Source organism: Pan troglodytes, chromosome X (genome assembly GCF_028858775.2).
Source record: "Pan troglodytes isolate AG18354 chromosome X, NHGRI_mPanTro3-v2.0_pri, whole genome shotgun sequence".
Classification (NCBI taxonomy): domain Eukaryota; kingdom Metazoa; phylum Chordata; class Mammalia; order Primates; family Hominidae; genus Pan; species Pan troglodytes.
In genome coordinates, this window is record NC_072421.2 from 54,386,736 (window position 1) to 54,401,556 (window position 14,821).

General features: G+C 44.6%; 1 protein-coding gene across 9 annotated transcripts in view; it reads right to left on the reverse strand.

The window, feature by feature from the left end:
* WNK3 (WNK lysine deficient protein kinase 3) overlaps positions 1-8,214 on the reverse strand; it is a 162,610-nt gene extending 154,396 nt beyond the window's left edge. For 3 of the 9 annotated variants that reach the window (XM_024353381.3, XM_024353378.3, XM_024353384.3), the window contains exon 1: positions 7,055-7,300. The gene's annotated coding sequence lies outside the window, so the exon portion shown is untranslated. Of the gene's footprint in view, positions 1-6,941; positions 7,314-7,791 lie in introns of those variants that run through there. The other 6 variants (XM_024353382.3, XM_024353376.3, XM_054676971.2 and 3 more) reach the window with 5 other exon arrangements.
* Positions 8,215-14,821: the final 6,607 nt, after the last annotated feature.

Here is a 14,821-nt window from a genome sequence, read left to right on the forward strand (position 1 = left end):
ATTGTTTTAAATAGCAAAACAAACAAACAAACAAAATCAACCTGAAAAGAACTTAAATATCCATCTATAGGAGAATGCTGAAATAAACATGGTACGTCCATACTGTGAAATAATAAGCATCTGTTTAAAAAATGCAAGATGGATATATACTGATATATAAAAATCTCCTACATATATATACTATAAGGTGAGAAAAGTAAGTTGTAGTACAACATGTATATTACATCTACATACTATTTGTGTTAAAAAAAACCCCACAAAACTATGTATTTCTAAATGTACTCACATATGGGTGAATGCATATAAAAAAGGCTAGAAAGACATACTCTAAACTGACCCTAGTAGTCAAAGCTAGAGAAGCACACAGGAAGAAATACTATGTATCAATCAAAAAGAATGAAGTGAACATATAAATACTGATATGAAAAGAGCCCTAAGTGACACTCTTCGGGAGAAAAGTCATAAAATATATATCACATACTTGTTATTTGTATATGTACAAACATATGCATGCAAATACAGAGAAAAAAGGACTATAACTATTCCACAACCAACTCTTTTTTTTTTTATTTCATCCTTATTTTGGCAACCATGGAACCAACTCTTAACAAATGGTTATCTATGGGAGGACAGGAAGTTGGGTTAAAAGGCGTTTTAATCTAATGCTATATTACTTTAATCCTTTAAAGAAGAGTTGCCCATTAACAACCTGTACAAAAGAGTCAGTTAAAAAGGCCGGGTGCGGTGGCTCATACCTGTAATCCCAACACTTTGGGAGGCTGAGGCGGGAGGATCACTTAAGCTCAGGAGTTTGAGACCGGCTTGGGCAACATAGCAAGACCTCATCTCTATTTTTACAATAAAATAAAATACTGGCTGGGTGCAGTGGCTCACGTCTGTAATTCTAGACCTTTGGGAGGCCAAGGCGGGTGGATCATCTGAGGTCAGGAGTTCGAGACCAGCCTGGCTAACATGGCAAAACCCCACCTCTACCAAAAATACAAAAACTAGTCGGGCGTGGTGGCACGCACCTGTAGTCCCAGCAACTCGGGAGGCTGAGGCACAAGAATTGCTTGAACCTGGGAGGTGGATGTTGCAGTGAGCCGAGATCTCACCACTGCACTCCAGCCTGGGTGACAGAGTGAGACTGCATCTCAAAAACAAAACAAAACAAAACAATAAAATAAAGCAGAAAGACAATTCATGGAATGGAAGAAACTTTGCAAATCACATATCTGATTAGGGTCTAGTATCTAGACTGTATATTTTTTTAAAAACTCTTAAAACTCAACAATAAAAAGACAAACAACCAAATTTTTTAATGAGCAAAGAACTTAAATAGACATCTCTCCAAAGAAGAAATACAAATAGTCAACACGCCATGAGAAGATGCCCAACATCATTAGGGAAATACAATTCAAAACCACAATGAGATACCAATTCATACCCATTATGATGGCTATTTAGAAAGAAAAATAAATAAAAATAATTTTTTAAAAAACAAGTAAAAAACAGAAAGCAACAAGTGTTGGTGAGGATGTGGAGAAATGGAACCCTCATACATGGCTGATGGCAATGAAAATTGGTGCAACTGCTATGGAAAACAGTTTGGTGGTTTCTCAACAAGTTAAACATAGGGCCAGGCACAGTGGTTCATGCCTGTAACCCCCATACTTTGAGAGGCTAAGGCAGGAGGATCACTTGAGCTCAGGAGTTTATGACCAGCCCGGGCAACACAGGGAGACCTTGTCTCTACCAAATGTAAAAAATTAGCCTGGTGTGGGGCGTGGTGACACACACCTATAGTCCCAGCTATTCAGGAGGCTGAGGTGGGAAGATTGCCTCAGCCTGGGTGGTTGAAACTGCACTAAGCCATGATCATGCCACTGTACTCCAGCCTGGGCAACAGAGCCCTGTCTCAAAACAAAACATAACATAGGATTATATATGACCTAGCAGTTGCGCTCCTAGGTATACCCAAAATAAATGAAAACAGGTATTTAAACAAAAACTTGTATACAAATATTCATAGCAGCACTATTCACAAAAGCCAAAAGGTGGAAACATCCCAAATATCTATGAACTGATAAATGGATAAACAAAATACGGTATATCCATACAAAGGAATAATACTCAGCCATAAAAGGGAATAAAGTAATGTTACATGCCATAACACAGATGAATCTCAAAAACATGCTGAGTGAAAGCCAGACACAAAAGGTCATATATTATATGATTCCATTTATGTGAAATATGCAGAATAGACAAACATTAATGGTCACCTGGGACTTGGAGGAAGGGAGAATGGGGAGTGACTGCTTACTGGGTACAGAATTTCCTTTTGAGGTGGTGTTAGCTGCACAACATTGTGAAGTTACCTAATGCCACTGTACAACTGTACACTTTAAAATGGTTAAAATGGGGCCAGGCGCAGTGGCTCACACTTGTAATCCCAGCTCTTTGGGAAGTCAAGACAGGTGGATCACCTGAGGTCAGGAGTTGGAGACCAGCCTGACCAACATGGAGAAACCCTGTCTCTACTAAAATACAAAAATTAGCCAGGCATGGTGGTGCATGCCTGTAATCCCAGCTATTCGGGATGCTGAGGCAGGAGAATCACTTGAACACAGGAGGCAGAGGTTACAGTGAGCCAAGATCGTGCCATTGCACTCCAGCCTGGGTGACAGAGAGAGACTCCATCTCCAAATAAATAAAATAAAATAAAATAAAATAAAATGGTTAAAATGGTAAGTTTGTATTACATGAATTTTATCACAATTTTTAAAAGTTACTATGCTACCAGCCTGGCTAACATTGTGAAAACCCGTCTCTTCTAAAAATACAAAAATTAGCCGGGTGTAGTGGCGGGCACCTGTTATTCCAGCTACTCGGGAGGCTGAGGCAGGAGAATCATTTGAACTCAGGAGGCAGAGGTTGCAGTGAGCTGAGATCGCACCATTGCACTCCAGCCTGGGTGACAGAGGGAGACTCCCTCTCAAAAAAACAAAGTTACCATGCTAAAACACAGAAAACAATGTACTTCATTTCTTTCAGTCAGGCACAGTGGCTCACGCCTGTAATCCCAGCACTTTGGGAGGCCGAGGAAGGTGGATCACAAGGTCAAGAGTTCGAGACCAGCCTGGCCAATATGGTGAAACCCCATCTATACCAAAAATACAAAACTTAGCCGGGCGTGGTGGCATGCACCTATAATCCCAGTTCCTCGGGAGGCTGAGTGAGGCAGGAGAATAGCTTGAACCTGGGAGGCAGAGGTTGCAGTGAGCTGAGATCGCACCACTGCACTCCAGCCTGGGTGACAGAGCAAAACTCTGTCTCAAAAAAAAAAAAAAAGATTCACGAGAAAAATATATCCCTGAAAGGGCATCAAAGCTCATTTCTGTAGTGAGTCAATCTCAACATTTGCCAAACCAAATCTCATAACAAGCTCTATCAAAACAATTAAAAATTGTATCAATTCTACTTTTAAAGCTTTAAAATTTCTGAATGAATGTCTTATAGATGTCTTTTAGTCATCAAATATCTCCTAACGGCATCATAAATGTTATGATCTCAAACAAAGGTGGAAAAGACCCACTCGTTTGAAAGAATTCTGGCTTTTGGCCAAGAGACAAAATCGAGTATATCTGTAAATAGAGCTGGTCTACTTATACTGAGAGACTGAGAAAGGAGGGGTTTTTTTTCTTATACACAATTCCTTCCCCACGAAAACATATACAAAAATTTAAGCCCTCCAGGAACAACAGTTAACTGTGGCCTGTCAGGGAGGCAGAAGGAGGGGAGAGTACTAGGGAAAAGAGCCAACTCATGCTGGGCTTAATAGCTGGGTGATGGGTTGATAGGTGCAGCAAACCACCATGGCACGCGTTTATCTGTGTGACAAACCTGCACATCCTGCACATGTACACCGGAACTTAAAAAATAATAAAATAATTATTTTTTAAAAAATCAGTTAAATATGCTAATAAGTATTATTTAAAAATAAAAAAAATTAGGCCCTCTGTTAATTATTTTTATTTCAATTATCCGACTAGAAATCTGATAGCGGGCCCATGCCTGTAATCCCAGCACTTTGGGAGGCCGAGGAGGGCGGATCACTTGAGGTCAGGAGTTTGAGACCAGCCTGGCCAACATGGGGCAACCCCATCTCTACTAAAAATACAAAAATAAGCCAGGCATGGTGCCACGTGCCTGTAATCCCAGCTACTAGGGAGGCTGAGGCAGGAGAATTGCTTGAACCTGGGAGGCGGAGGTTGCAGTAAGCCAAGATCACGCCACTGCACTCCAGCCTGGGTGACAGAGCGAGACTCCCTCTAAAAAATAATAATAATAATATCCATTATTTTCTTTACTTCTGCCTACTCTGGTTCTTTGCAGCCACTGGCTTTATCATTTACCAGCTCAGCAATGAACAATATAGTAAAAACAAAACTCTATGGAAGAAAGTTAAGTCAACACTACAGAAATCTAACTCCTAAAACTATAATTATTTAAGCAAATGTAAACTTGTGATATGAAGATCAACAATGGTCTAGAAGTCAGAACTCCGGGGTCCACCACTTACTAGGGCATGTCTTGTTTTTCTGGGCTTCATTTCTCTTTCAGATAGAAGGAGAAAAATACCTTTCCTACCTGCCTCCCAACCAAAGTACCGTAATAAAATTATGTACAAGGTATGATAGAACTCTAAAGAGGGGGACCTAACCTAGCTTGGTGGAGGATGCTGGGAAAAGGAAGAAAGGGAAACCAGGAAAGGCTTTCAGGAATAGCTGGTGACAGATGTTAAGTTTTAAAAGAATGAGTTCAAATTCTAGGGGAGGGGGAGAGAGAGCATTCCAGGTAGAGGGGGACATCAGAAGCAAAGGCAGAGAGAGAAACACCATAAATCTGTTTATGTTATTCCCCTTCTTAAACAATCAAGAGTTCCTAATTCACCCCAGCCTCAACCTAGGATTCCAGCCTTATCTCATTCCATTCTCCAAATATACCATGCTTACACTTTCAAGACCCAAAATGTGAATGTCCTTCACTCTAGAAACATCTAGTTCAAAACTGGGAGGCCGCCTTGCCTGGTTGAGGTAGTGCAACATTTCCAGGCTCTTACAGTGCCTTTATACTTCTACTGTACTATTTAATACATTAAGTATTCATCTCAATCTGAGAGACTATGAACAGAATATGACCTTTTGTATTCAAACTGCGGGTAGCCTAAACAAGGATTACACTCTTTCCAATATCAAAGCAGAATAAAAGAAAAACAGCATGGGAATGTTCTCAAGTTTGCAACATTTCCAAGAAAACTAAATATATATCAGTAAAATGTGTAAAAAATAATCACAAAAGATTAAAATCCATAACCGTTAATCTTGACCCAGAACAGAATGAGACCAGGACAAGACATCCTTATCAGAAGATAAGTATTCAGAAAACAAAATGTTCACGTAATCTGTTGTAATTTAAACTCACACCAAAAAGCGAGTGCCAATTTTCAAAGATAAATTCGGAATGACCAAAAAAACATGTACAATTATTTTAGTTCAAAGTCAGCTTTAGTGGATTTTTTAAGACAGAGTCTCGCTCTGTTGCCCAGGCTAGAGTGCGGTGGCACAATCTTGGCTAGCTGCAACCTCTGCCTCCCAGGTTCAAGAGATTCTTCTGCCTCAGCCTCCCAAGTAGCTGGGATTACAGGCACGCTCCACCACGCCCGGCTAAGCTTTAGTGCATTTTTGCTATCCTTTAATGCAAGGTATCCTTCCCTTGAGCTGTCGAGTTTAAACAATTTTTAAACTCATCAATCCAAAGGATAGAGACCGTCTTAAAAGACACCTGCTGCTCTATCACATACTAAGACCTCTTCAAAAGTTCTCTTGGTATTACAACTTACTATAGATGAAAAACAGATAACAGTATCTCCAAAAATTGGATACAATCACTACTATGCAGAAGATTTTCACAACTCAAAGGCTGTTTCATTCATATAATTGTCTCAATCAACAGTAACTCTTAAGAAAAAATAGCCATACTATTCGCATCTGTTTTGAGGGTTCAGTCTCATTTTAACAGTCTCTCAACCCCCAAGATACGGAGATACTCACGTGCAGGATTTCCATCCACACCCCATTATATAAATGTTTCACCACTTTCAACTAGTCAAACAAAACCTCTTTCAGTACAGTGAAGCCACCTCACCACTTTCATCCTCACCTATCATACCATCTCCTCCCCATCCCCAACCTGTCAGTCACACAACACACACCACCCCTTCCCAAATAACACCTCAGAATCTCCTTGAGCCTAACACATTTACACAACAAGCCAGCAATATTCCTCACCCCATCCTGTCCCTCACACATCAGCTGAACCTCTGAAATAAATCTACTCTTTCCTTCATCCTATTCCCATCAATACAACTGAACTTCCCACACCCGAAGCGATCTTCCCTTTCAGTAGCTTCAATCTCACTTAAGTGATCACTCAGTCCTTTGTCAACCGTCTCCTGTCCCCCTCCTGTATCCTCCTCACCTTCCCCGTCCCCTGGTCTTCCATCAGCTCCCAAAGTTGTCACCCCTCAACAACAACCAAAAAAAAAATCAAAAACAAAAAAGAAAACAAAACAAAAAACGCACCTCAGCCTCAAACCTGCCCTTCCCCACTTTCCCCCTTTTCATTTTCCTCTCCGCCTATTCAGCAGTTTCGACAGCCCCTTAGCCCGGAGCCCGGCCTCGTCCGGTACCGACTGGTGAAGGCACTCACCCTGCTTCGGTCAAGCCGCCCCCCGCTAGGGCGCTTACTCCTAAGAGACTCTTGGCCGCCGCTGCCTCCCTCCATTCATCCCTGGCCCATTCATCTCTCAGCCCGATCCCAGACACGCCCCCCGGCCTCCTCCCTCTCTCCTAGCGCCCCGGCCGGCCCGGGACCCTCACCAGATTAGAGGCTCTCGCAAAGGAAGACTCTCTTACTCTTTTCGCTTCTCCCTCGCCCTCTCTCGAGCCTCCTCTCGCCCCACGACGAGCCACACCGTAGAATAGACACATACACACACACCGCCTCCTCCTCGATCGCCTCCTCCGATGCTTCTTACTCCTCTCCTCGATGTCTCGAGCTCCGCTCCGTGTCGTGTGCGCTTGCGCGCGCGAGCGTCTCCCCGCGAGCCCACCGGGCCAGCTACGGCCGGTAGGTAAAGAGCGGGCGGAGAGAGGGGAGCGGGGTACGAGCCCAAGCTCGCGCTCGGCCCGGAGCTGAGCAGACGCACGCGTACTCCAGCCAGGGAATTCGGACGGGTAGGAGAGAGGGGCGGAGGGGGGCGGGGAAGGGAGGGGAGAACAGAAGAGGGGGAGGGGCGGAGAAAGCCAACGGAGCAGCCCCAACTCGGAACCGCCCCTATCGCAGCGAGGTGCCGAGTGGCCAGCCAACTAGAGTGCGCGCACGCCTCCCGCCCCCCTCGGCGCCGCGGGAGAGAGGGATGCGCGTCGAGGAGAAAGGCTTCTCCCCATTCCAAAGAGAAAATCTCTTAGAGGAAGCACGCGCGACATCTCCTGTGTGTTCCGAAGCGCTCTCGCTCTCTCTCAGCTGCTCTACCCTCTCCCCTCAGAGAAGAAGAAGAAAAGTCCAAGCACACACTACTTCCTAGCCCCCCACTGCCCACCCTTGGGTCTCCGCGAGCCTCTGAATGCTGTAGCGCCGCTGTTAGGAGGTGGTACCCGCCGGCACCTTTTCGCCCGCCACCCCTGACTCCCTTTTTCCAACTCCCGGGATTTCTCGCGAGACCCATACCTGCCGGCTTTGGGATTAGAAGTCGAAGTACAGATTTACAAATACTGGCCTCCCAGTTACGTTGCGGGGGCAACAGCCACGGCATGTCTCCCCCGCCCCCCAGGACCGCAGTGCGCGCGCGCGGGGGCTGGGAAACGACCAAAGCAGGGATGGGAAAGGGAAGCTATGAAACTGATTTTTGACGGCATGTAACCGCTAGGCCTGGGCACGTGCCCTGCGCCTCGCAGACGGGTGCGATGTACCCTGGGAATTGTAGTTTTTCTTCCCACCTATGGTCCGACTCCCACCCTCAGTTTTACTTAGGCCTCTGACCGGGAGGGGGATTACCGACGCCATTTTGCCGGGAACAATGGCCCTCGGCCCTGATGGTGGCAGGTGGGGGAGGGAGCAATGGTTTTAAGGGTTCGGTGAACCTCCTCGGCCCCTTGGTGCCATAGCAACCCCTTCAGAAACCTGGTCCCGCCCCCTCGCCGCCGCCAGGCTTCTAGAGCGCGCGCATGCGGAAAGGCTGCCTCCCGCTGAGACTGGCTCTCTGTGTCTCCCACCGGCCACCTCCTTGAAAAACTCCCAGATCCTCTAGCTGGTAGTGAATGCTGCCTCCTTCGAGCTTTCGGTACATGTTCGCCTCGGCGCAGCGGCTTCAAACTGCTTCCTGTGCTATGCCAGAAGCAGTATAGAATTGTTTCCGTCATTCTCCCATGAATAATCCCGGCCCGACAGAGGAGGAAATTGAGGCTCAGGAGGGGAAATGGACATGAATTGCTCAACTTCATACTATTTGTGGAGTTAGAACTTGAACCCAGGTGTGCTCACTCCAGAGCCGAGGCATTTTTCAATCTCCCGGGAGTCATCTGGTGGCGCAGCTAAAGGGCAGGGCATTCTTTTCGAATGCCCCTCAAGCTGGGAGGCTGTGTGGGAAATATCTGACTAATGCTTTCAGCCCTCCAGCCTCGGCCCTATCACTGAGTTATCCCTTCTCCACTACCTATTTTTCTTTTCCTGCTGTAGGCCTCAGAAATCTCAGTCTTTTTCAGCTCTTTAAAACAGCACAATCAATACATTTAACTCAGGTTTCCAAAGTCCAAATAAAGTGTAATGGTTTATCTTTGACTTTGTAAGGGGGGGGTGAGTATAATGGTGGGACGCCTTGTAGCCCTATCTCTTGCCTCTGTCCCTTCCTTATTAATTTCCATATTGCCAGAATATGTAAGGAAACCGGACCATGCCCTTAATACATTCAAACTCCCATCTTTCCGTTTTGACAACGGAGGGAGATGCTGAGGAAACAATAGGGCCTATGAGGTCCAGCCACTAGAACGGTGGAGATCTTCCTTCCTGGCCGATTTGAAAGAGCAAGGTGTGGTTTCTCCAAATAGCTTCACCATTCTACCTTAAGAGTCTCTGAAGTCTCAATTAGCTGAAAAATGGATGGGGTCTCCCACGCTCCTTTCCTCACTGTCCCTGAAGATAGTCCCTTTTCCCTGTTGATTGGTTGACTAGTGTAGGAAAAACAGAGGAAGAGTAGCTGAACAACCACTAAGGGGCAATTTCAAAGTTTCAAAGGTTACCAGTTTATCCCAAGTCTTTGTAGGTCCTGACTCCCATGAGATGGCAACTAGAAACTTGTGGCCACCGTTTCTGTTTCTCAGTGTCACCCTATTCCCACCACTGCCACACACATCACCTTTATGAAAAGCAAGGCATCTAACTCAGTTGTGACCTGCTCTTCTTCCCTTGTCTCTGAGCCTGATGATGTAGGTAATGAATAAAGAACAACACTTGGAAATGTTAGCCCTTCAATCTGCTTAGATGTTAATTCTTTTGAGCAGTACCTCTTTGATAGTTGAATACTTGTTAAAAAAAAAAAAAGCTATTGAGTAGAGTGACTTTTATGACCTTTAGAAATTTGAAAATCAAACAAGTCGGCTCCCCATCCAAATACAGGTCCTTCTCAATTTAGACCTTTTATTGACATATGTGCTCTTCTGTTTGGGACAATCTGGTCTGTAACTCAGCACAAATGCCACTGTAGGCAGAAAGGGGAGCGGGCAATTCTAGCTAATCACCAAGGTATGACAGGGAACATTCCCTTCCTACCTACTGGTTTCCACTGACTCTCAAGTGACATTTGCAATGTTCCTACTCATCAAACAGAAATTTTGATTTATATTAACTATTTGTAGTTTGGTTTTACATTGTTCCAGGAAATCATCCTTCCAATAATCTAATTCATTTTTTTCTAGAGGCTCCGGTGCCAATAAATTACAAAAGATTTAACTGGAATCATTTTTAAACCCCAAAATCCCACAGGAGTGGGGGTAGGAGGTTAGTTTCATGGCCCTACTATCTGTTGGTCTCTTTCCTACCACACAGGATTGTAACTCCTTCAGTCAACAAGATGGAGCTGAAATGAACCTCAAAGTTTGTAGTTAGCTGACTACTGCAACCATGGGTAGAGTTGTGACTGTTTCTGGAACTTAATTTCTGACCCTGTGCCCTCTTTTTAATCAGGTTATTGGGGCGGGGAGGTAAACAATGTCCATCATTCTTGATGTTCATTTCCCTTAACCCAAGTGATACCACAGTTTGGGGATCTTAGGTAATGTCCAGGCATGGGTGTAAGTGGGAGTGGAGTAAGGATATCTGCTTCTAGTTATTTAGATCCTGGCAGTTTGTGCTGAGCCCTCTGCCCACATGGGTCCTTTCCAGTGCTGTGGTCCTCTCCAATGTCTCTGCGACACGGGGCACAGAATTTTTCCCGAAGTCCCAATAGATATTGGGCCATCTACCTAGACATTCCACACAGCTCTTCCTCTCTTGAGTCTTCCCCATCAGCTAGGTGTTGCTCCTGGGAAGCTGAGGCTAATCAATGCTGCTTGAGCTCCCACAGAGATCTCTCTCTGCTCTTGTTGTCTCTTCCTCGCAAGGAGAGGGGAGTGAGGAAGAGAAGAATCATTTTTTAGGTTTGTGCAACTCTTTCTTCTAGTTTTCTGGCCCAGATACTTGGTCTCTGCCCCTACACCCTAATACCCCTTGCTTAAGGGCTTATGTTTTGGAAACACAGAAACCAGAAAGAGTGGCAGAGTATTTGTTTTACTGCCTTGCCACCTCCCTCCCCTGAGGTACACCACAAAGCTATGTTATTTTGGGAGCAGGGACAGGTAGAGAAAAAGAAAAATACAGGAAAGAAAAAAATATATTATATTCTCTAGATAATACTGAGCCACATTCTCCTTCTATTAAATCTTAGCATCCCAGCAAGGGAAAGTGTACTTCTCATCCAGGTGCCTCTGTTCAAGGCAGTAACTCCCAGGGCTTGGATGTCTGGGTGATCTTTTCTCCAGCCAAGTCTTTCCACTAGGGGAATTTCTCACCAGGATCATCTAAGGGTTATTAATGTCCTCCCAGAAGGTTCTCTTTCCTCCCAGCACAAGTTGAGTATTCCTTGAGTAAGGGCATACTCAGAAGTGAACAGCTATCTTTGGCTTAGCGACTGACTTAGAAACACTCCACGTTTCAGGCTGGATAATGCAATTTCTCCAGCCTTGCTATTGGTCTAGTTTCTTCTTCCTAGATGCAGTCTTTCCACATGTGCCCAGAGCATACGTCAGGGGGCAATTTATTTATTTATTTATTTATTTTTTGAGACGGAGTCTTGCTCTGTCGCCCAGGCTGGAGTTCAGTGGTGCAATCTTGGCTCACTGCAACTTCCGCCTCCCGGGTTCAAGCGATTCTCCCGCCTCAGCCTCCAGAGTAGCTGGGATTACAGGTACGTGCCACCACCCCCGGCTAAATTTTATATTAGTAGAGACGGGGTTTCACCTTGCTGGTCAGGCTGGTCTCAAACTCCCGACGAACTCGAACTGAGGCTGGGATTACAGGCTTGAGCCACTGCGCCCAGCCATCAGGGAGCAATCTTAAGGTAAATGTCTGTGCCTTGACAACTGACTCTCAGAGTGCCTACAAATGACTAAGCCCACATCACTTCTCTAAAACTTGCAAAGTGTCCAAGATCTTAACTCCTCTGCAAAATTCCCATGTGGCCAGACTACAGAGCCTGAGTTGGGGTTGCTGTAACAGCCCCTCCCTCTCCAGAATAAGATCAGTTCTTTAAGAAATGTACAGTCTGACATAGTATATTCTTTTGAGAATCAGAAACTTCAGTCTGCTGGGCTAACTAACCAGGCTTCATTTGCTGACCTGCCTTTCCTTCCTCTTCCTCCATTCCTTCCATGGACTCTCTGGATCTATTCCAATAGTCTGTAGTAGTCTTTCAAAACAGTCTTGTTACAAATCCCTCATGTAGCAGGTATGAATTGTAGTCTCCCCACTAAGGTGTATAATAATAATAGTAATAACAACAATAATAATAATGTCGGCTAATAATCCAATAGCATTTACTATGCGCTTTGTACAAGCCCATTGAATCCTATGAGGTAAGTGCCATTATTAACACCAGTTTTTAAATTAGTAAACCAAGGCACAAAGAAGTTAAATAACTTGCTCATAGTAACACAGCAAGTAAGTTTCAGAGCTAGAATTTGAACCCAGTTAGTTTAGTAAAGAGTCCATGCTCTTAAACATTTTTTGTTGCATCTGTCTTTATTGTCTATGATTCCATTTAACTTTGGACTCCAATATCCCCTATTCCTTGGGATTGGAAAATAACCTATATTATTCTTGATGTTCCTCCATCTCAGGTTCAAGCCACAGTGCTAAGACCTGGGAACAGAGGTCCATTAAATCCTTAATCATAGCCAGGCACAGTGGCTCAAGCCTGTCATCTCAGCACTTTGAGAGGCTGAGGCAGGAGGATTGCTTGAGCTCAGGAGTTCAAGACCAGTCTGGGCAATGAAAAAAAAAATTTTAGCTATGTGGCCACACAGGTTAGCAGTCAGAGGTCCATTGCCTTTTCCCACAGTGTTCCTTTACGGTCTGGCAGGCCCTTGTTACACTGGGTCCCTCCCAGTGACTTGGGAATTTTTGTTAAAGTTGCCTAGAACAGCCTCTGTTCTCTCACGTTTTGCTGTCTACCCAGGGATGGTGCCAGGAAGCAGAACACAGGTCCTTTCTACCTGGAACCCAAGGATCTCCCTGATAGCATTATATTATCCTCAGACCTAGGGGGTAGGAGGGGCTAGAATCTCTCTTTAGGGTGGATAAAATCATTCTCCCTTTATATTTTCTGGCCAAGACAATTTGACTACACCCTAACCCTCTTCCACTAAGGACTTCGGCTTTTGAAACACAAAAACAAAGAGATGGGCAAGTAAAATCTGCTCTTAGTCTCTTGCCACATCCCTTCCCCTAAAACAATAAAACCTGGGTCGGGGTGGGGGAAGAGGGTGAGGAAGACAGAGGAATTAAAAGCAATAGGACGGGCGCGGTGGTTCACGCCTGTAATCCTAGCAGTTTGGGAGGCCGAGGCGGGTGGATTACCTGATGTTGGGAGTTCAAGACCAGCCTGGCCACCATGGTGAAACCCTGTCTCTACTAAATATGCAAAAAATTAGCCAGGTGTAGTGGCACGCAGGTGTGTGCCTGTAATCCCAGCTACTTGGGAGGCTGAGGCAGGAGAATCGCTTGAACCCGGGAGGCGGAGGTTGCAGTAAGCCGAGACCACACCACTGCACTCCAGCCTGGGCTACAGAGTGAGACTTCATCAAAAAATAAATAAATAAATAACTACAGAAAATATAAGTAAATCTCAATTTCAATTATGTGCAAAAAAGACAGTTTATTTAATAAATGGTGCTTAAAAATTGGTTATCCAGCAAGAAGTAAGCAAAATTAGGTTCCTACTTTATACCATATACAAAATTAAATTCCAGATGAGGCCAGGAACAGGAGTTCAAGACCAGCCTGGGCGACATACTGAGACCCCCCTCATCTCTACAAAAAAAGTTAGCTGGGTGTGGTGGTGCTCGGGAGACTGAGGTGGAAGGATTGTTTGAGCCCAGGAGGTCGAGACTGCAGTGAGCTGTATTCATGTCACTGCACTCCAGCTTGGGCAATAGAGGGGGCCCTCTGTCTCAAAAAAAAAAAAAAAATCCAGATGAATGTCCATTTCCCTACATGCATCCATTGCTGCTAGGAGTATGAATCACTATTATCTTTTTTTGTTGTTTGCAAAGTAATCTGGAAGAATCTAATAAAATTTAAAATCTATGGTATTAGTTCAGAATGGTTTGGGCTGCAAGCAACAGAAAATCTGACTAATAGTAGCTTAAACAAATAGAGTTTTGTTTTTTTCTCACATAACAAGAAATCTAGAGGGACACAGATGCTAATATTGGATCAGCTGCTCAACAAGTTCATTAAGAACCTTGGCTTCACAAGACAATCCTAAGCAAAAAGAACAAAGCTGAAGACATCATGCTACCTGACTTCAAACTATACTACAAAGTTGGCTGGGCGTGGTGGCTCACACCTGTAATCCCAGCACTTTGGGAGGCCGAGGCGGGTGGATCACCTGAGGTCAAGAGTTCGAGACCTTCGAGACCAGCATGGCCAATGTAGTGAAACCTTGTCTCTACTAAAAATACAAAAATTGGCCAGGCATGGTGGTGCATGCCTGTAGTCCCAACTACTCAGGAGGCAGAGGCAGAAGAATTGCTTGAACCCGAGAGGCGGAGGTTGCAGTGAGACAAGACCGCACCATTGCACTCCAGCCTGGGCAACAGAGCAAGGCTCTGTCTAAAAAAAAAAAAGCTATACTACAAGGCTACAGTACTACAGTAACCAAAACAGACATATAGACCAATGGAGCAAAACAGAGACCTCAGAAATAACACCACACATCTACAACCATCTTCAACAAGCCTGACAAAAACAAGCAATGGGGAAAGGATCTCCTATTCAGTAAATGCTGCTGGGAAAACTGGCTAGCCATGTGCAGAAAACTGAAACTGGACCCCTTCCTTACACTTTACACAAAAATTAACTCAAGATGGATTAAAGACTTAAATGTAAAACCCAAAACCATAGAAACCCTAGAAGAAATCCTAGACAATACCATTCAGGACATAGG